We start from the raw sequence: 22,620 nt of genomic DNA on the forward strand, positions 1-22,620 counted from the left end.
GTGAGATGGGGAGCTGATTCCAGTACGGGGGGACCAGGTACGAGAAGGCTTTCCTAATCCGGGGGACCATAAGGAGGGATTTGGAACCGGAGCGGAGATCCCCGAGGGGAGTGTATTGGGAACATTTCTCTGCAAGGAAGACTGGACTATTCCCAAACACCTCCTTATGAACAATCCATCAAACCTTGAACTTTATTCGTTTTCGCACTGGAAGCCAGTGAAGCCATTGGAGAAGTGGGAGGGAAGTCGATCTATAAGGTGCATTAGATACCGGACGAGCCTCTGTATTCTGGAATGTCTGTAAGCAGTCCAGCGAGGACTCATTAGCCGAGACCAGCAAGGCATTACAATAATCCAGACTGCTCAATACTAACGTCTGGATAAGAGTTTTTCATGTGGAGTCTGGGAGAAAAGGGAAAACTCGTCTCAGCAGACTAAGCCAGTGAAAGCAAGTGCCAACCGTGTGGGTCACGTGTTTCCTCATGGTCAAGGCCTGCTCCATGCGAACGCCTAGATTTTTTACTGATTACTTTGGGGTGGGAGAGTCACCTACCCCCCCGGCCACCATTCTGGTGTCCACAGCAATGAAGCCTCTCCAAAAAGCATAATCTCGGTCTTTCCTGCATTTAATTGTAAGAAGTTGTTCCGCATCCATTGGGATATTGCTAACATTCCGGAAGAGAAGATGGCCTGGGCAGTTAGGGATGTTTTGTTAAATGAGAAGGTCAGCTGGGTATCATCCGCTTATGAAATAGGCGTGAACCCATGCCTCCGCAGAAGGTCGGCCAAGGGAGCAACATAGATATTAAATAGGGTGGGACTTAAACAAGAACCCTGGGGCACTCCCTTGGTCAGCTCCTTAAACTTCGATCGAAAAGGTCACAGATTAACTGTCTGCGAGTGATTGGCGAGGAAGCTTGTCAGCCACCGCAAGACCTCTCCACTAATTCCAGCTTCCTCCAGTCTCCTGAGCAAAATCTGGTGTTCGACCATGTCGAATGCGACAGAGAGATCTAACAACACCAGGAGAGTGGATTGGCCTCCATCAAGTGCTAGCCTGATATTGTACGTTACAGCCACCAGGGCTGTCTCTGTGCTATGTTTAGGCCTAAAGCCTGATTGAGAGGAATCCAGGCTGCCTGAAGATTCAACATGGTCTGACAGGTGTTTATTAATATGCTTTTCCAGGATTTTGCTCAGGTGAGGTAGGAGGGAGACTGGTCGTAAGTTAGAAAAATCTTCCATATAGGTCTTGGTGTTTTTCCAGAGTGGGATGACCTATGCCGCCTTCCATTCAGGTGGAAGATGCCCCTCCTTCAATGATGCATTCAGAAGGGAACAAAGTAGAAAGTTGTTTAGCAAGGCTGGAGGAGATTTTTGCAGGTGTAACATCAAGAGGAGAACCAGATTTCACTGTGTGTAATAGTTTTTCAACATCCTTGCAAGTCAGGAGGGGAAAGCTCGTCTGTGGCTCCCACTTCAAGCAGAGAGAGCAGTCATAGGTCATGTCAACTGACTGCATGCTACCCGCTGTGATAATTTTGTTGTAAATCAAATCAATTCTCTGTACAAAATAGTCTGCCTTAGTATCACAGAGGGCTTGAGATAGAGTTTCTTCCAAATCCCAGGCTTTAGGGTTCAAAAAAGATTTAAGGATCTGGAATAGAACTTTAGGGGCATTCCCTGCCTGGTCTAGCTGTTGGGCAATAAAAGATTTCTGAGTAATTTTTAGGTTTTTATTGTATTGAGTGAGAGCTGTCCTGTATTTCTCTTTATCGCTATGATGGGACCGTCGCCATCGGCTCTCCAAGTTCTTACAGTGGCCTTTTTCCTTTCGAACCAAGTTGCTTGAATTTGCCTGGGCTTGCGGGACACTGTTTTTAGGGAGGCATGTTGATCAATGGCAAATCTAGCCAAGGCGTTAGAGTGGGCTAGTCCCTCCTCAACATTCTTAGGTTCCCAATCCCCTGGCAATGGAAAGGCAGCTGAGAAAGCATCCGGGGTGATTTTGTGCCATTGCCTAAAAGTGTGTGTAGAATCTAGGCCAAATTTCGCCTGTCCTCTAGGTCCTCTAGGTCCACGGATTCGAAAGTCAATAAGTCCATGGTCTGACCAACTAGGTGGCCATGGGGTTTCACATATGATGTGAGGTAAATTAGTGAAAATGATTTCCAGTTTATGTCCAGCTACATGGTTGGACTGTCATTGATTTTGCTCAAATTTAGTGTGGCAAGGTCAGCCAAGAGACGCTGCCTCCACATTCTCCAAGCACTCACTATGCACATTAAAATCTCCAAGTAGAAGAAAATTCTTGGTAGAAATAACTTGAGGTGCTATCAGTTTCAACCAGCTCAGGCGAGAAGTCCGCAATGGGGCCAGGGGGTCGGTAGACTAGGGCTCCCTTCCAGCTATATTGTGGGGTTTGATTTATCCGAAAGACAACAATATTGATCTTATCGTTACAGCGTTGCTCCAAAATGGTGACTGTAACCCTATCATTGTAGACTAGGCCTGGGTGGTTAATTCAGTTCCGCTCATGGAATTTGGGTAATTTCACGTTCCGCAAAGAAGGTGGAATTGCCAAATTTTTTTTGCTTGTTCACGCTTTCAAAATGCGTGTTTGCAAGATATTTTTCCCTGAGCATGCAAACAGCGTTCGCGCACAGGAAAAAAGCATCGCGAACGGGCGGAACAAGCAATGCCGCATGTTTGCGGAACTTTTGCGTGCCCGCAGAGATTTTTGACCGTTTCACTGAGCTTTACGTAGTGCGACTACACAAATTCCACCCACCCCTAGACTATGGCAATCCCACCGCCCTCTTTAGGCAATCTATCTAGCCTTTGAATCCTATAGCCTTCTGGAAGTGATATAGTCATTGCGGGGGTGGCGCCGGGTTTCAGCCATGTCTCAGTCAGGAAGCCTAGATCCGGTTTCTCTGAGTTGAGCAAATCCCATATCTCTATTGCATGTTTTGGAAGTGACCTAACATTTCCTGGTCCATTCCTATGCTCTGATACCTGCATAGTCTACACAAAAAAGGTCCCTACAGAGAACTTAAACTCTCCGCCCAGTCGTGTAGGTTACACCTGGAGTGTGAATACCCTCGTAGCTTCCGTAAATCCCTGCTGTCATAAATTAAATTTGAATCTAGATCTTGAGCTGGTCAAAAACATGCAGGGGTCCTGGCTCCTGGTGACGGAAGTGCGTGAACGGGCACAGATGGGCTTGCCTTTGGCTTGCCTTCGGTGCGCCGCCGGCGAGCCCTCTGCGCATTCCGCTCAGCATCCGGTTTTAAGGAGGGGCTTGGTAAACTAGACCGACAACCTCTCTGCAGAACCGGAAGTAGCCTTGGACTCCCTCCACTCAATCGGGAAAATCCCTATGTCCCTGGTTTGCACTTTATGGACATCAAAAAGCAGGTGACAAATCAAACAATATTAATTAATTGCTGCAGCACAGATGGCTAAAATTCCTTCTACAAGGCATCAGGTTTTATCTTAAATGCACCTGCTTCTTAGATGCTCCCTGACCATGCAGATGGTAACACATTGCTGACCAAAAACCCACATATTAAAGATTGCCCAAGGAAGTGCCAAGTTGCATGCAAGAGGCTGAGCAATGTCTCTCCTCTGAAACCCAGTGCACCCCAACGCCCATCAGTACATTAAGTTGGCACCGTGAGGCTGCCTCGAAGACATTTGGTCAAATGTTTGCCTTCAGGGTACAGGATGTTGTAGAATACAGCTCGTATGAGGTCAGGCTGCCGGCTAGAGTTTTTTCTATTTTTAGAGGAAGAAACTGTTTAGCTGTGCATATACACTTTGGGATTTCATTTGCCCATGCTGAAATGTACACTTGTGGTATTTCCATTAACGTGAATATTTATGTCTGTGATTCTTCCTTGATAACTGCAGCAGTCACAGGTTCTGAAGAGCATTTCCATAATTCTTGGTGAATTCAGAGCAGTAGAAAGCATCTGTGAGTCTTTGGCGTGAGGCTACAGGTGTAAATTTCAAACTATCGATGAGTTCTGTGAGTTGGGCCCATAACGGCTCGAAAGCCACATACGACTAAACGTGTATAGAATTCACTTTTCACTACAGTGTAGTTCTATTTTTGCCAAATAAGATTTATTATTGAGCAAGCAGTAACATCTTTTTCTGATTGCTCCATGTGGTCAGTGTCCTTAAACAGTTTCATTTTACTGCTTTGTCATATAGATATCTATATATGTAAAAATAACAAAGAACACAAACACTTTCTGACTTTATTTGGGATATTAAGCATTTTTGCACTTGTCTCTGCTTATTGTTTTATTACCTCAGGGCCGATTCACCAAAGCATTTTTGAGTATAGAAATGGTACTACTGGAGTACTTTTTTAGGTGCTTTTAAATACCTTTCGTATATTGGCATTGAAACATCTAACTCCCTCTCAGTAAATGTGCAAAGAGGCCACAATTCCTTTAATTTTTACTAATTGTGTATGAATATTCTCTGAGTATTCCATTGATTCCAATTTTAGATGTTTTGGAGCCAATTCACCAATGCAAATATGAGTACTTAAGAGTGCTACAGGAGTACTATGTTGCATACTCCAAAATGTGTTTCTGAATTGGCTTACTGGAAGTAGATAACTCATAGGGGAGAGCTGTAACCTGTTGATCACTCAATAATGCACTCAAAGTGTGGCACTGTGAGACTTTACACTAGGGCTGAGTTATAAAAATATTTTTTTAAGTCAGAAATCGACACATCACTGGCTTCCTCCTATCATTTATGTACTTTCCTGGCAGTAAGGACACTCAGAAATACCCAGCTGTCCAAATCTGTGTAAATTGTAGGGTTTCCATTCTTTAGCATGCGGACACTCTTCAGGGTTAGGTCTAGCACACACATTTCCAGTTCTAGGTTTTTTGGGGCCCCGGGCAGAAAGGGAATGTGCGAGAACCCTCCTATTGGCATAGACTTGACCCATTCAGGGCTGTCTGCATCTCAATGAATGCCCCCTGCTCCTGAAGCTGCAGCCCCTCCCTCTCAGCCATCTACAAGCATCTTTTAACGGCTCATAAAGAGCTGAAGGTGTGTAAGTTGCTTTTCTCCAGCGAGGGTTAAGACTGCCAGGGAACTAAACAGCAGGGCACTAGTCCTCCTGCTGTGCCTCTGCATTTGGGGGGGGGGGGGGGGGGGGGGAGAAGAGGCCTAATTGCAGGACAAAACTGAGTGATGTAGCCCCCCCCACCCCCCCTCCCCCAGGTTTCGCCTGTCACACCATAGCAGTGCGACCAGGGGAGGAGACTCCCTAAGGTGGTGCACTTGCAAGGAGGCCCCAAGTTGGAGGGCTGACTGCGGGGCACTGGGCAGCGGCCCACACGCCCATGGCCAGAGCACACATATACATTAGCACATGTAAACTGTTATCTTTTTTATTTTAGCTGGAAAATGCTGATGAGGAAACCTCTTACCTTATATCTCGTTACATATGGGTGGTGTTGGAGTGTGTTTCACACACTGCACACTTACTCCAGCCTATTGTAACCGCACTGGTTCCGTGTGTTTTAAATATAAGGATATTTAGCAAATAAAAAAATTGTACCAACTGTGTGGGTGTCCACACCCAGTGAACAGCGCCTCCTCTCACACACACTCAATCAATCTGTAGATTTGGAGAGCGCTTCTTATTACCCGTGAGGGTATCTAAGAGCAGGCAGCCGAGAAGCCAGGTCATCTGGGACTTTTGGAACTTTGCAAGAGATGGGGAGGTACACTGCTCACAGAACTCTAAAGTCTGCCATGCTTGCAGAATATTCACACAGCACCATCTGCAGGTGTACATATCTACAAATCCTTATTCTGTGATTCTGGGCGTTCCTTTGGCACCCGCTGCACCTACCCCTCAACCTGTAGTGCAATAGGCCGGCTGCTCTTGTCTTCTGGTTTACACCTCACACTAAAGCTTTACATACCTTTGGTCTCCCACGGCTTGAATACTAAAAGATGCGGGATCTGAGCCTCATTGTTAGTTGTGACTGTTGCTAAGTGCTCGTACAAAGACCAACAAAAGCTAAACCGCAATTGAGAACTAGTTTTCATAAAGTCATAGAAGTTTTTGTTGATCATTCATTCTAAAAGATCATTTTTCGTGGGAAGGTAAATGCATGGGTCAAGATGACATGAAAGTCGTTCACATGAACCTTTCTTATCTTGGAGGAAGCAAAAGAAAGAAAGCTAGCAGTTCACACGTGACATATGTTACTGCTATCTGAACTTAGAAATCAAAAAATCAACATCTGTGTCCCTTTGTGAGCCGTGGTGCTGCTATTATCAGTGCTGAGACTGAGCTGTTGTTAAAGTTAGGTGGCAGTAACCTCTTTCACACCAGAATAGCCTCTAGCGCATTGCAGTAAATTAAACATATTGGTGATTTTCTATTAGGGTAAAGTGACACAATTTGAACATGAAACCATCTGTTAGACACAGTAATTGGGGTAGATGTAGTTATAGAAAGCAATTTAAGGTTATTGCAGTTATAGAGAGCAATTTAAGGTTATTGCGGAATGTGCAGAATTTAAATGCCCAAAAATGAAAATGCGAAATTGCATGAAACACACCTTGGCCCAATTTTACCTAGCTTTAGCATGGGTGCTGGAATGCAGTGCGAACAACCAGTGTCAACCAACTTTTGAGCACTGAAGGATTTTTTGCACGAAGCTGATGCGAGCTTAGTGCTAAAACTGCTTTGAGTTGCCTACTTAAAACCTATTACACATTTAGGCATCAGCTCGAGATTTTATTATTAGATATGTTTCTAGAAAACGTAGAAAGGCGCAGCAAGTCACCAATGATCTTCTAGCTAAAATAAAGAGATTGGAGCACTCCTATTATTCTTCCAAATCCAAAACTTGTTTGTCTGAACGTATAAAACTTAAATTTCAATTTAATCAGGATACAACTAATAATGCATCTAACTATTTACTGAAGTCTAGTGCAAAATCTTATGGTGGCCAGAATAAGGCTGGGAAATTATTGGCTAATTATTTAAAAGCAAAACACAACAAACGTAATATACTATCTATTTTTGATCATAACCACACACTGAAATTCAAAGATGAAGATATCCTAAATGAATTTCTCCAGTTTTTTAAGACACTGTACTCATCTGAAACTCTCATCTGATCAATCCATCTCTCAATTTTTGTCCGACATTCAATACACCCCTGCCACTCGCCCTGACCTATCACTCTTAGAATCTGACCTCACGCAAAAAGAGCTCCTTACTGCCTTAAAAACATTTAAAAAAGTTAAGGCTCCTGGCCCGGATGGTCTTACTGTGGAATTCTTCACCCACTTTGCACATTTACTCATTCCCAAATTGCATATTCTCATAAACGCCTTCTTACAATTCGATGAATCCACTGGCTCCTTTTCAGATGCCCTTATGTCTTATACCTAAAGATGGCAAGGATCCACAACATTGCAAAAGTTATCGACCCATTTCTCTGGTTAACATAGACTATAAAATCTTTTCAAAAGCTTTAGCATCACGCTTAGAATCTCAGCTGCCTGCCTTACTAGGTGAAGAACAATCTGGCTTTGTGAAGGGACGGCTTATCACGGATAATACTCACTTATTTTTCGATGTTCTATCCAAAGCCTCGCACATTCCTCACTCTTTGACGGCAATTGCCCTGGATACAGAAAAAGCATTGGATAGAGTAGAATGGCCGTATCTTTTTGTACCCTTAACCCCTTCGATGCTTGTGACGGAACCATTCCGTCATCAGTCACGGTTGAGCTGTGCTGATGACGGAATTGTTCCGTCACGACCACACCCAGTTATGGAATGTCCAGCACCGGGGGAAATCGGGGCAGCACGCAAGGTGTTAAATGGTTTGGCTTTGGTCCAAAAATTATTTCTCTAATATCTATTTTATATTCTAACCAGAGAGCGGCTGTATGTGCGAATGGTGGTATATCTTCCTATTTTCAACTCAGTAGAGGAGTCCGACAGGGATGCCCGCTTTCGCCTTTTCTTTTTAATCTTGCTCTAGAACCGTTTTTATTAAAAATTCATCAAAATATTAATATTCATGGTTTTAATTTTAAGGAGACTAACATCAAAATGCAGCATATGCTGGCGATGTTCTTTTTTTCATTTCACAACCTCAATCTTCTCTTCCAGCCTTTTTGAAGGAAGTTGATTCCTTTGCATACGTTTCTGGTTATCAACTAAACAAGGATAAATGCGAAATATTACCTCTCACAAAATATACATTTAAGGCTGAGTTTACTACTTCAGGTTTTGCATGGAGTCCCCAATACATCAAATATTTAGGTATGCATTTCACTTCTTCCATTTCAGGAACAATATCACGTTGCATGAATAACTGTGTACAACGACTATCCTCTTTAACAACAAAATGGCATCCTCTTTACCTGTCCTGGTGGGGACGTCTAGATACCATAAAGATGATGCTCTCTCCTATAGTTTTATACACAATCTCTAACATTCCGTTACCTATACCCTTAAAATATTTTTAAAAAATGAATTCCATATTATCCTCCTTTTTGTGGAGTAACAAGAAATTGCGTCTACCTCAAAATTGATTCGCCCAAAATCGGAAGAAGGGACAAATTTCCCTGATTTTTCCGATTTACCATAAATACTTCTTCTTACATCAAGCTTCGAGGTGGCTCTCTGAGTCTTCCGTAAATAGCCCCCTTTGGGTCACGCTTGAGCGATCCTTCCTCCTCCCATTTTCATTCCAAGAATATTTGTCTTTCACACGTAAACCCCAGTCTATATCTACCCCCATACTCACACATACTTCTAAGATTTTACCGAATGTCTCTTCCACAAATTCCAGTGATTGGGCTTCAGTTTTAAATTCTACAGCATGGCACAATGCTTCCATTTTGATAAATAATAAACCCATCTTTTGGAAAACGTGGAAACAACGAGGCCTAATCTGGGTCAATCAATTTTCCTACAAGGTATTGTTTTCAATGAGATTGGCTTTTATAGAGCCAATATAACCAGACTATTCGTTAACTGCAATGTCAGCTAAAATACTTATTGCTGCACAACGTGTAAAAGTTGTATTTAAGTTTAGTCCAAGATTTACCAAGATTTGCACCATGGAGTGCTGCATTGAAATATGCAGCTTTGTGTTAGATTGAAGGGTGAACTCTAGAAACAATCTGCAGCAGCATAGTTACTATGCATTCTGCACCGAAGATGCCACCCATCACACTTGTTCAAAGGAATTGTTTGAGGCATGCTCGACACGGTCAATATTGTACATTGCACCACAAAGGTCAGCGAGATGTGTTGTACCTAACTTTTTTCTGGATGCACCCTCTCCAGTACAAATCACTGTGCACAGACAACCGCCATGAGGTAAATCGCATAATGTGTGTCATTTCACTGAATAACACATATTATGCAGGGAAATATCACATCTTTTTCCCAAAATGGTGAATCTCTTTTACCACTACGAGCCCGTAAAAACCCATGTCATGTTAATTTGTGTGACATAAGTTTGGTGGTATCCTGGGAATACTTTCGGTAATTTCTGCTCCATTGTGTGGACTTTCAAAATATTATAATAGTTGTTTTTTTTAAGTTCAAAATAAGTTTATTATACTCAAAAGACAAAAGCTTGTGTTGATCATATGATCAACACAAGCTTTTGTCTTTTGAGTATGCTAGTAGTTCTTTTAACTTACCTCAAGCTTTTAGCTCCAAATATCTCCTTTTAACACAAGCCATTGAAAATATCTGTAGACAATGCATAAGCCCCCAAGACCCTACTCCTCCTCATTCTATCCCTGTAAATGCACTGCGATTGCTCTTACTTAATAACTCTAGGGCTTCTGTCATTTATACATTTTTACATAGCTTACACACTCCCAGGGATAAGACTAAGACAGAGATATCTTGGGAGAAAGATTTAGAGATTTCTTGGTCTGAGGAGTTATGGGATAAAACCTGGCTCAAACTTAGGAAATCCTCCAGGGCTGCGAACAGTACTCAGACTCTCTTTTTTGTATATAATAGACTCCTGCTTTCACCACTTATCCTCAACGCAAGACATAATGCACTCCTAGACACGTGTTGGACCTGTTCTTCGCCTCATGCTGATTTATTTAATCTGCTTTTCACATGCAATTTAGTCAATAATTTTTGGAAAAAAGTATGACATCAAATCCATCTGATCTTCAACTCTAATCACCCTTTCTCTGTTTCACATATTTTCTTAGGTAGTTTATCCCCAGTTTAGGAACATTGTGATTCTAACGTAAAGATAATAGATTTATTGTTAGCAGTAGCCTTTCAACAAATTACCAAGAACTGGAAGGACTTTACCAAGTTGTCATATAAAGCATGGTGGTATGCTGTCTGTTACAATCACAGACTCAACACTACATTTGTATATCCGTTACATTTGGCATCAAAACGTTTAGGTTTATGGGCACCTGTTATGATGTTTATAGATATAAGTGCACAACGTTCTCTGTCTCTCACTCCTCCACTACAGAAAGTGACTAAACCTCCATGACTTCCTTTATGTTGATATTGTATAGTTCAATCATATACCAACCTGTACAGTGTGTGTTAAGGGATGTATGACATCACAACGCCTGCTTTTACTCCACACGCCATTACAATGCAGTTTTTACAACGCAAGTCGTTACAACGACTTGCGTTGGGGGGCGCTGGATAGTGGAATAGTTTAATTTTCTATTCCAACTCCAGTCCCCGTGGATAGTAGGGAAGGTGTTGGATAGAAAATGAAACTATTCCCTATCCTCCAGCGCCCTCCAGCGCAAGTCGTTGTAACAACTTGCGTTGTAATAGTTGCATCGTAATGGTAGTGCGGAGTAAAAGTTGCGTTGTAAAGGATGTTTCCCGGGTTGAGCGAGAGTGCAAGTTTCTTTTTTGCTGACTCTTTTCTTCTATGACTTTGTTACTTTTCTACACATGATAGAAGAGACGGAATTTCATTTAAAGTTCTTTGTACTCCTTAAAATTTGACTGACTTTATTGTGTGTAATACTGTAACTTTATTGCTATTGTATTCTCTGTATCAACATATTTCTTTATTTCAATAAACTTATTTTGAACTTAAAAAAAATAACTATTATAATATTTTGAAAGTCCACACAATGGAGCAGAAATTACCGAAAGTATTCCCAGGATACCACCAAACTTACGTCACACAAATTAACATGACATGGGTTTTTACGGGTTGTAGTGGTAAAAGAGATTCACCATTTTGGGAAAAAGATGTGATATTTCCCTGCATAATATGTGTATATTCAGTGAAATGACACACATTATGCGATTTACCTCATGGCGGTTGTCTGTGCACAGTGATTTGTACTGGAGAGGGTGCATCCAGAAAAAGGTTAGGTACGACACATCTCGCTGACCTTTGTGGTGCAGTGTACAATATTGACCGTGTCAAGCATGCCTCAAACATTCCTTTGAACAAGTGTGATGGGTGACATCTACGGTGCAGAATGCATAGTAACTATGCTGCTGCAGATTGTTTCTAGAGTTCACCCTTCAATCTAACACAAAGCTGCATATTTCAATGCAGCACTCCATGGTGCAAATCTTGGTAAATCTTGGACTAAACTTAAATACAACTTTTACACGTTGTGCAGAAATAAGTTTTTTAGCTGACATTGCAGTTAACAAATAGTGTGCTTATATTGGCTCTATAAAAGCCAATCTCATTGAAAACAATACCTTGTAGGAAAATGGTGGCATGCAGAATCAAATATAAAACACTCGGCCCACTGGATACCGTCACAAAGTTGCCCCATACAAGCCAAGTATGGAGAACGGAGGGAGGTAGGGGCTGCAGCCTGTAACTTTCAAAGTCGAATTCATGGTTTGATGGCCTAATGCACAGAATGTTTAGCAATGTTATGTGAATGAACTTGGAGCTGGCACGCTTCCAGTGACAAGAATTCTACACCAATATTTCAGGTATGGTTGGAATGTTTTCAGGTGACTGCAAAGATTCATGACCTGGACCTAGGATTCCCAACAGAAATGCTTCATGAGAAGAGCTAATGGTACGTGCAACAAATTAGCTGTTTTGATAGGTTGTGTACTGTGATAGATTAAACATGCAAGATTGACATTACCACATAAATGAGAAACGTATCTATTTACAGTAAGTTTAGAAGAAATATTATTGATGTCTAAGAAGGTATACGTGTTAATATTGGCCTGTTGAGGAAAAGATTAATGACTGTGGGTATGGGGTGCTGAGTAATCATGAGTTTGACAGTGGTGGAGGTTGGGTTTTAAAACTCTTGAATAGTGGGTGGATGAGCAGAAAGGCCCTTAAATTAATTGGATAGACCCCCCAGGATATAGCGGCATGGATTAGCAAATTTAGCGGCACAAATATGGAAATTTAGCGGCACAAATATGGACATTTAGCGGTATTTTTGCAGCACTTTATTTTACTCCTAATCATTCATTTTCAACCTGAAATCGTGAAATCCTTGAGGGTCTGTATAGGGAAGCTGACTGCTACGATGTGGCACAACATTATAGGTGTATTTGTAGGGCGCTCATTCACTTCAGAGGAGGTCTCCTAGTGCTACTTAGAGTTAAGGAAAATTTGTTACCCAACTCACTGGTACTCATTTTGTCAAACTTGGAAGGATGAATAGCTGAGATGAAGGGCTGGGATTTCTTCTTGACGAGGTCATCAAACAAAGATCCTGTAGAGGATTTATTTGTCTAATTAGTGGCAAGTCTTGGCCCATAGTTCAGAGGTGGCTGGTAGTGTTCATCAAAAATAAATACATTTAATTTCAAAGGAATAACAGTTATGCTAACCTCACCTGAAAAGAGCATTTCTAGCTTTTGCCTTGAGTAAACCTTTAACTGAATTCTTTCATGCATTTGTTTATGCCAGGCTGAACAGCAAATGTGTTGCTAGACAGCATGGCTAAAAGACATTCACAATGACATGGCTTATAGCTCAGGCAATGCCGTGACCTATTGGCGTTGCCAATACTTGTTGGGTCTATTGTCACCCAAGACCTTTTGTATTTCCATGAAAAGATTTCTTAAGGAATACATAGATAAGCATACGTACATACAAGGACTTTCAGTCAGCCGTCCTCATCCATTGGTCTGTTTTAATATCAATCACATTTTGCTTCTGCCCATCACAGCTTACAACAGACCAATGGGTCAGCACACTTTAACCATTGGCTCCCCTCACTGTGAGTGACAGCATTTTTTCCTGTCTGCAATGTGCACATCTGCAACAAAAAGTAGCCTACTTCTGTGCCATTTACTGGAGAACCAAGGTGTCAAAGAAATTATTTTACCCTTTTAGGTTTTAATTACTTTTTTAATCTTTACTTCCCAGGGAACCGGTAGCCTCCCAGACATCTTAAAATGATTTTGGATATACCAAACCACCATACTTTCCTAATTGTGCCCGCAAGTGTAAATTAAATCTCCTAAACATTCGTATTCAGTCAATTGCTTTTCAGCACCATTTCGTTTCTTGGAGGAGTGAAGAAAACTCTAGCTTGAAATCTTTACAAATTGGTCTTTTGTATATAAAAAATAATTCTGCATGTTTCTAACTCCATAGTATAGGAGACTTTTTCCATTCTTAGTCCGATTATGTGAAACTTGGATGTCCCAAATGTAGCTTAAAGCGAGCACTTGTAAAAATAGAAAATGTAAGTATTAATGAAGTAGAATGCTGTTTGCTTTACAAACTGACGATGTTCAGTTTTTACTGGTGCCCCAACCGTGATCCTCTTTAATCTTTGTACCTTTTCCACAGAGAATTGTAGTGAGAGAAGTTGAATAAAGGTGATGAATGGCCAACTCATTCAGAAATTCCTGGAGTAGCCCCATTTGACATTTCTCGTCCTTTTATGGCTTTGTATTTAAGCACTTTACAAATATATTACATTTCCATGCTTTTGTGTCAGGGTGTGAGGTTAGGATATATATTTGTCTTTGACCGGATTCTACATTTGATTGTGACAAGTAAGCACTTAAACACTAATACTGTGATCCATGGACCTAATTCCTTTTAAGATCTGCCTGCGGTGGTGGACGCAGTTCTTATTTGTTTTACCACGCGTTATTGGCAACAGAGGTGTATCTCTCCGTGTGTTATACCTTGTTAACTGTGTTGAGTGGCGTGGACAATTACTGGACTGTTCAGTCAACGTTAAATATTTTTTTAAATGAATATCATTTTTTATTTACATTAAGATCAAACAGTAATGTGATAACACATAAGCTTTTTTTACAAAAGTGCTGATTTTGCAGGCATTTTTGCAAAAATCGGTGGTATATTTACAAAAATGCCGACTTCACGGCAAACCGCGAAAACATGGAGGGTCTGAATGAAAGGGCGCTCCATTGCTGGGCGAAACCCTTTACCATATAGTCTAAACCTTTACAACGCAGGCACTACAACAAATGCCCCAATTACCCCATGTTCCTTCCACACCCAAGTCGTTTTAATGACTTGCTTTGGGGAACATGTTGTTGGAATGCTGTTTGATTTTAAGTTCACCACCTTCCCTACTGTTATACAGACTGGAGTTGGAATAGTAAATTATACTATTCCAAAATCCAGCGCTTTCCTAAAGCAAGTTGTAACGACTTGCATGCTAAAGGAACGCATGGTAACAACACGTTTGTTGTAGTGCCCATGTTATAAAGGCATGTGTGGTTCCATCATACTACCCAGTGGTAGAGGCCAAGTACATATAATGATCAGAAATTGAGAACGGGTGAAGATTAGGAGAGTGCTCTTGTCAAGCAGAAGCGTAACCAGCAAAGGAGCTGTCAAAGTGGTGAAAAAAAGCATAAATCACTGTAAAACCAGCAGAACAAGTTTAAACTGAGGTTTCTTGCTAGCAGATAACCAACCTGCTTATTTTCTGTGATGGGAGGTAGTTTGGTGGTGTGTAAAATTACCAACACCTAGCTTTCAAACTTCATAACTTTGTCAGGAGTGAGAATGAGGATCTGTTGGACTGTCGAAAATTCCAGTAGACATTTGAGGGCTAAGGAGTAGAAATAAGAACATGTATATCTTGTTGGCATTGAAATAATAAAAGAAACAAACAAGCATAGGCAAAACTAATGGGTTGCGCCCTTGCAAGAGATTTTTTATTTTATATTTTCTGTTCTAGATTAGTGTGTGTTTAGTAAGTGTAGATTGTACAGTGTTTTTTTAATTACCTACGCTTTAATATTTTACTGCCTCATTTTGCATGTTGGATGAGTTTGTAAAACAATTGTATATTTCAAGGGCTGTTTAAATCAGATTCATTTCAGAATTTAGGAAGCAATATGCTATAGTGTTTTTTGTATTCTGTTAACCGCATCCGTGCGGCGCAAATTCCCCGCCCATGCTGACTCCGCCTTGCGCGGGCGGAGTCATGACGGAACGGTTCCGTCATCAGCACAGCTCAGCCGATGCTGATGACGGAACCGTTCTGTCATCAGCATCGAAGGGTTTAAGTGGGCTGGTGGTACTTAATGGTGGTGCTTATTAAGTGTTGTTTGTGTGGCGTGGTGTAGATTTATTTAGTGTTGTGTTTGGTAGAGTGGGACTATATTTTTCGTTGTGGTTTTTGGGTCTAGTGAGTCCTTTTAGTTTTAGGGATTGAGGCTAAGTATAAGTTAGCCCGAGAGAAGGCATTTCCTGGGATGGGAGAAAGTGATGAGAGAGTGGGGTTACGTGACAAATAGTCTGTTGCTTCTGATGAGCTGATAATAATGGGGTACAGTCAGAGATTTGTGAGACCGTGTGTTTCGGAAAGGCCAATAAGGCTGGACAGAGTCAGGCACTCGTAAGACAGTTTGGGGCTTATGAGTTAGTGTCTCTAATTTTAAAAAAGAGCTCACGTTGGGTGAGTGCATTTTGTTGAAAAAATATTTTTAATAAGAAAGGGTACAACAGAAGGCGACATAGACATCAGACACCAGCATAGTGTTACAGATGACTGTTCAATACACAGTATTATTTAGAATCAACAATAGATTGCAGGGTAGCCGAAAATCCCACATGCATCAGACAACAGCGCTAATGGGTCACCCACAATAGGTCATGTCACACAATACAGAAGAGAAACATTAGTATAACAAAATACCCTCCTGTTTGAAGTGTTTTGGCACAGTTGAAAAAGCGAGACAGTGCCACACATGAGTAGTATATAACAATATTATTTTAAAGGTTATACCTCAATCCTTGATGCTAGATAACCTAATTTAGACAAAGAGCTCCTGTCAGGTGAGTGCATTTTTATATGAAAAAGCAAACCCGACAGAGGAAGAAAGGGCTACATTCCTAAAGCACAGGCAGAAACAAATGAAAATTATGCTGAGCTCTTTTTAGTCAGAAAGCACATTGAAGGCGTTTTTAGAAAACGTTTCCGTTTTTAGTTTTAAAACAAGATAGCAAAGTTTGCTGTTACATTCCCTGATATAAGAAAACGTTCACGTCGGGTATACAAAATTTGTTTACAAAGCTGTTTAAAATTACTTTAATAATACGCCAATACTTGATGTTACTTGAACTCCAGTTGGGTGAGGGCATTTAAAATAAAAACAAACAACAACATGACAGAGGAAGAAAAGGCTAGCTTCCTAAAATACGGGCAGAAACAAAAATGGTGCGTCAAAACTAACCTAAATGCACAGAAGTGAAAGGCTACAAGTAATAGGGGCATAATCCATGGGAGGGACCAAGGCACAAAAAGGAGGGACAAAGACAGATTAACCACATGAGGCAATCCTTTTTCACACACTAAGTAACAAATCAAAAGCGATGGGCAGGTTGTAAGCGATACAGCTTGTCTCGAAGAGACAGTGCATGCGCTGCCTAGTCGAGACTGAAAAAGAAATGATGGAACTATCATAGGGGGTGAAAATTGAGGGCCTTACTCATGGCAGAGCCTTGGTGGATAACAGCTACCAAGCACCACGAAACTGAGAAGAAAAACTGAGAAATAATTTGGAAAACAATTTAAGATGTCCTAGGTGAGCCTAGAGAGGCAATGTGCTGACTAATACAGAACAGACAGCAGTACTGAGTATAGCTTATTGACCATAGATGAGCACCAGTTGTGATGTGAAGTAATCAAATTAAAGATGTGAGAGTAAGCTTTTCTGTTGAAATAAGTGTGTAGAAAACAGATTAAAAGAGATCAAGTTCCTTATCCGAGGAGGGGTACTGAGTAACTGGTAACTGGTTCAGCACCCTCTTGTAAAAGAGATACAGTTGATAGACAAGCGTTTTAGTTACAGGGAGCAGACGGGTGGTCATTTAATATGTAACTTTCTCACATAAAGAGAGAGGAAGAGGGCTAAATTTACACACGTCCTCCATGGCTTACTGGCTTATACACTTTTGCACATAATGGTGTGTGGCCTCTCTACAGGGGATAGACCTTTTTGGTTCGTCTCCTAATACTTAACAGATATCAAAATATGTTATGAGGGGGCGTGGCCTAGATGGCGGCGGAGTAGGACGTGCCTTTAGTCCCCTCCGGCGCCGCAAATTACATAGCTTTGGATATCACCCGATTAGGTGCCCATCCAAGCCAGAAACAGCGGTGTCGCGACTCCAGTTGCTGCCAGGCAGTGTCTGGAGCCCAGGACTCAAAGTCTAAACCGGCAGACGGTGGTACAGCAAAGTGCCGCCTAGACGAATGGCGTACCTGTGGGGTCTCGTGGTTGGCAGCGTGAGGTGGGCACCCGGCCCCAAAGAGGTACAGTCTGCCCGGAGGCGGTAGAGGGGGTGCGGAGGATTCCGGCTGGGCGTCCCTGGTCTGCGAGGCTGCGAGAGACTGGCAGCGACAGTGCAGACGGGAGGCCTGTTGGGTCCTTGCGGAGGAGACGGGGCGACTGAGCACGCAGTGAGTGGTTCCCGCCGCCCGGAGAAGGCACTAATATAGCCTGAGTCTCCGGAGGGTGCGGGAAGAGTGAGGGTCCCACCGGAGGCGCCTGTGGTCCGGTCCGCGGCTGGCAGACGCCTCTAGCAGGCGGCAGAGGAGAGGAGTGGTGCCCTGGGTTGGCGAAGGGCAGAGCGGCTGGCCTGTCTGCGTGACCCCCCGTCGGTGGTGGCCCGGGTCTGCAGCGGGCCTGACCCCCCAAGAGCGCTGAAAAGGCCCATCATGGGGGGAGATGCCCTTCCCCGCCCCCACATCTTTGATTGCACCGCAAAGTGGAGGTCTGGTGGGCATCTGGACTAACCTGCTGCTGCACGCTTGCTGGAGGAGGAGGGGTGCGCCGGACTAGCCCTGTGGGATCTTTGAACTGCATGGCCTAAGCGGAGGGGTAGTGGCGGAGCAATACGCGAAGGTAACTGACTGGCTGTGGGCGAGAGGCCGCTAGTAAGGGGCTTGTGCGGGGAGCGACACCTGAGCACCCGGTTGCCTTGCCCCAGTGTGCTGAATGGGCCTGGAGAGGTCGTGACTCCTGAGGTCCCCCCTGCAACAGCGATATTGAAGAGGCACTCCTTGTACATAGGGCGAAAGACCTGCGATGCCTGGGGTCCATGGTTGGCTGTTGCCTCACTGCATCAGCTCTGGACAGCGACTGGGAGAGACGGTAGGCCCCGGAGTGCCTGAGGCTCAGTCCATAGGTCGGCGGACGGTGGTTGGCCTGCTTGGAGGGCAGATCGAGGCTGGGTCGCAGCGATTGTTGGTTGCCCGCTCCCTGGAGCTCGAGTGGGCTCGGGACGAGTGAGAGAGAGCTGTGCTTTTCTGTGGCTCCCTGCTGCCTCTAGCCGCTCTGCGGCCTGCGACGAGTGGTGCTAGTACTCAGTTGTGCGTAAGGCCCTGTTTGACTGCCCCTGTTCTTGGCCCAGCTTGTGGGCCCCCTCGGATCCCGCTATGGCGACGGCCAGGATCAGGAAGGAGAAGACAGTGAAAGAAGGGTCACCGAAGGTGGCGGTGCAGGCCACCGCAACGGCATCTGACAAGTCTCCAGACCCAGAGGCCCCAGCAACTAAGGCATTCATAATCGAGCTGTTTTCGGCGATCAAGGAGGATATTGCGGAGCTGCTCTCCCAGCTGGCGTCTGACCTTCGAGATGTGCGGAGAGACATCGCTGGTGTGGGCGAGCGGGTCGCGACTCTAGAAGAGCATGATCTGGGGACTGCAGAGGACATCCACTGGTTAGAGCAGGCAGACCCTGAAGCAGAGGTCAGACCCGGGACCAGGGTTCGATTCCCGACGCGGCAGGGTGTTGAGCTCAAATGTCCACGGACTCGATAATTCTCACTTCGGTGCCTGACCTAATCATAGGTTCACACTCTGGGCATTAAGCTTGCTTAATCTCCACAACGGCCCCCCCGCGGCGGGATGCCTGGCTTTCACCTTGGGGATGCCCTGTACGGGCTATATCACAGGGAAAAACCAGGACGGGTTCCCAAGGCAAGCGCGGAGATACCCCTTCAGGGGTCGATTCTGGCGCTATATAAGAAATACAATAATAATAATCTCCAGCAAGACGTGCTCCGCCTCACAGAGCAGAACTTGGACCTGCAAGCCCATGCTGAGGACTTAGAGAATAGGTCCTGCCGCAATAACATTCGGATTAGGGCGGTGCCTTGGAAGGGTGAGGGGTCGGATCTACGAGAGTATGTGGGGGCCCTCTTTCTGCACATTCTTGATGAGGAGGCAGTGAAAGACATCCGAATGGATCGAGTGCATCGTGTTGGTCTCCCGTGGGGACCTAAGGCCCCTCCTCCTGACATACTGGTCTGTGTGCATGACTTCCAACTCAAAGAACGGATCCTTAGAAAGGCCAGGGACCTCGCCCCCCTGCAGTTCCGAGGCCATTGTCCTTTGCTCTTTCAGGACCTCGCGGCCTCAACGTTGGTAAAACGGAGAGAATTCAAGGCCATCACCACCTACCGTCGGGAGCAGAATGTTCCCTACTCCTGGGGACACCCGTTCCGGCTCATCTTCAAGTGGAAGGCCAAGCTCATCCAGGTCCGGTCTCTAGAAGCGGCTTGTGACATCTTGGGACTGGAACGACCTGCCCCCCTTCTGAGGCCGATGGCTCTCCCAATATACGACGACGACGGTCCGCCGAATGGCAGAGAGTGGGTAAACCTGCGCCCAGACCTCAGCCCGACTTGTCAGCGAGCATGATGGAACCTGGGGCTGCGGTTGCCTCTGTAGTCCAAGTGACGGACGCCTCAGCAGGCACTTGAGGTATGGACTCTTTACCAGGCCCTGATAGGGTCAGTAGCTGGCATCGGAGGGGATGGTTCGAAGAAGGTAATGACCAGTTCATCCTTGTCCTGGTTCCGAATGGCGTCCTGTACCAGGAACGGGATGGATGATTGGTGGGTGCCAAGTCCCCCTGCCTTTGGGGCTTCTACCACAAACTATCGTATTTTTCTTTCTTTTGTACGGTTGTGTTATGGTTGATGGGTGTTTTTTGGGGGGGGTTGTTTTGGGGGCTCCGCATCAGTCCTCTGGGGGTCTAGGGGTAGGTCGAGGCAGCTGGGTGTTTCTGAAGTGTTCCCGCTAGTACAGTCGCGGAAGCCACGTCTAATGCTTGTATCCCCTTGCAGCGAGTATGGGTAGAGACTTGAAAATTGTTAGCTTGAATGTTCGGGGACTCAACAGCCCGGTTAAGCGTGCGGCCATATTATCGCTGTTGGAGTGTGCGGAGGGGGATGCGTGTCTGTTGCAGGAGACTCACCTCCTCTCTAAGGATACTAGGAGGATGAGAGACAGGCGTTTTACAGTGCAGGGGGTGGCTATTCTGATCAGCGCAAAAGCTCACTGTAAGGTCCTGTCCCACGTAGTTGACATCAAAGGGCGCTTTCTAGCGGTTAGGATCCAATGGGGGAGCACGCATTTCACGGTGGGCTCCCTATATGCCCCAAATGTTCACCAGGAACCCTTTCTGAAGACGACGCTTGAGGAGGTGTTAGCGTCCCCAGATGCGTGTGTGCTGGTGGGGGGAGATCTGAATGTGGTAATGGACCCGGTATTTGATAGGTCGGCTGTGCGTTCACATCAGACGGGGGTCATTTCCCAGGGGTGGTTACAAGAGCGGGGACTGCACGATGTATGGCATACTCAACACCCCCTGGAACGCGATTTCACGTATTAATCCGCAGCTCATAAAACGTATGCGTGCTTAGATCACTTCCTCGCTATGACCTACTAATACCCCATTTGTCTGCCGCTGAAATCTCCCCGCGCTCACTGTCCGACCATGCCCTTCTATCTGTACAGATGGCCTGTAACGAGCAGCGACCGCCATCACCGGGTTGGCGTCTTCGGGATTTCCTCCTCAATTCAGAGTCGGTGGTTACCCACATGAGAGACACGATTAAGCAATATTTCGTGGATAATGACAGGGACGGTATGTCGCTGGGATCTGTGTGGGAGGCCCTTAAATTGGTGGTGCGGGGGAACTTTATTGCGGTGTCTGGGTCGCTCGCCCTGATACGTAAGGAGAAGCGCTAGGAATTGGAAAGGGAGGTGGGAGGCCTAGAGGCGATACATAAGCAGACCGGGGCTCCACAAATATGGAGAGAGTTGGAAACGAAACGGCGTATGCTTAAGCATTTAGACCGGGATCGTGCGGAATATGCTCTCTTGCGCTTGCGCCATAAGTTCTATCTCAGTGGGGACAAAGGGGGCCGGATGTAGACACATAGACTGAGAGCCCGAAAGCAGCAGGCCGCCGTTCAGGCCATTAGAGATGTAGGGGCGGTTGAGCAGACTGCCGATTTCCTTATCGCAGAATCTTTCCGGCGGTTTTAACACACCCTGTATCGCCAGGAACCCTCAGAGCCGGAACGCGTGAAGACGTACCTGGCGTCATGTGGAGTAACGCCCCTCAGCAGGCCTCGGCGGCAGCGCTTGATGTTGTAATACGTATTGAGGCGGTCATCTCCGCTATCTCGCGATTGAAACTGGCCAAATCCCCGGGTCCGGACGGCTTCTCAGCTGTTTTTTACAAAACGTTTTGCAGGGAGCTAGCACCCTTTCTAACTCGCCTTTGTAATTCCTTTCTGGAAACGGTAGAGGTGACCCCGTCTATGTCGGAGGCCGTGATTACGGTCATCCCCAAGGCAGGGAAAGACCCCATGGAATGTGAATCTTATTGTTCAATCTCCCTCCTCAATATTGACACAAAGCTTTTCGCTAGCATTCTGGCTGCCCGTCTTAGCCCACACATGGAAGGCATCATTGAACCGGACCAGGTTGGGTTCATACCGACGCGACAGGGAGGGGAGAATACGAAGAGGCTTCTGCACCTCATGGATTCTGTGCACCGCTCTCTCAAGCAAGCCCTTTTCTTATCAATAGACGCGGAGAAGGCCTTTGACCGCGTCGACTGGACGTACTTGTTCGCGGTATTGAGAGCTCTCGGACTGGGTGATAACTTCGTAAAATGGGTGCGCTGCCTCTACGCGGCACTGAAAGTGGCGGTCCGGGTGAACGGTTGTAAATCGGCCCCCTTCCCCATTACCCGCGGGACAAGGTAGGGGTGTCCCCTATCGCCGCTGCTTTTCGCACTTTATATGGAACCCTTTGTGCAGAGAGTGCGGTCCAACCGTG

General features: G+C 44.8%; 1 protein-coding gene across 1 annotated transcript in view; it reads left to right on the forward strand.

The window, feature by feature from the left end:
• The window catches only part of LOC147710601 (prostaglandin G/H synthase 1-like), a 570,882-nt gene that overhangs the window by 302,478 nt on the left and 245,784 nt on the right, over positions 1-22,620 (forward strand). The window lies entirely within an intron of this gene.

Source organism: Lissotriton vulgaris, chromosome 5 (assembly GCF_964263255.1).
Source record: "Lissotriton vulgaris chromosome 5, aLisVul1.2, whole genome shotgun sequence".
Taxonomy (NCBI): domain Eukaryota; kingdom Metazoa; phylum Chordata; class Amphibia; order Caudata; family Salamandridae; genus Lissotriton; species Lissotriton vulgaris.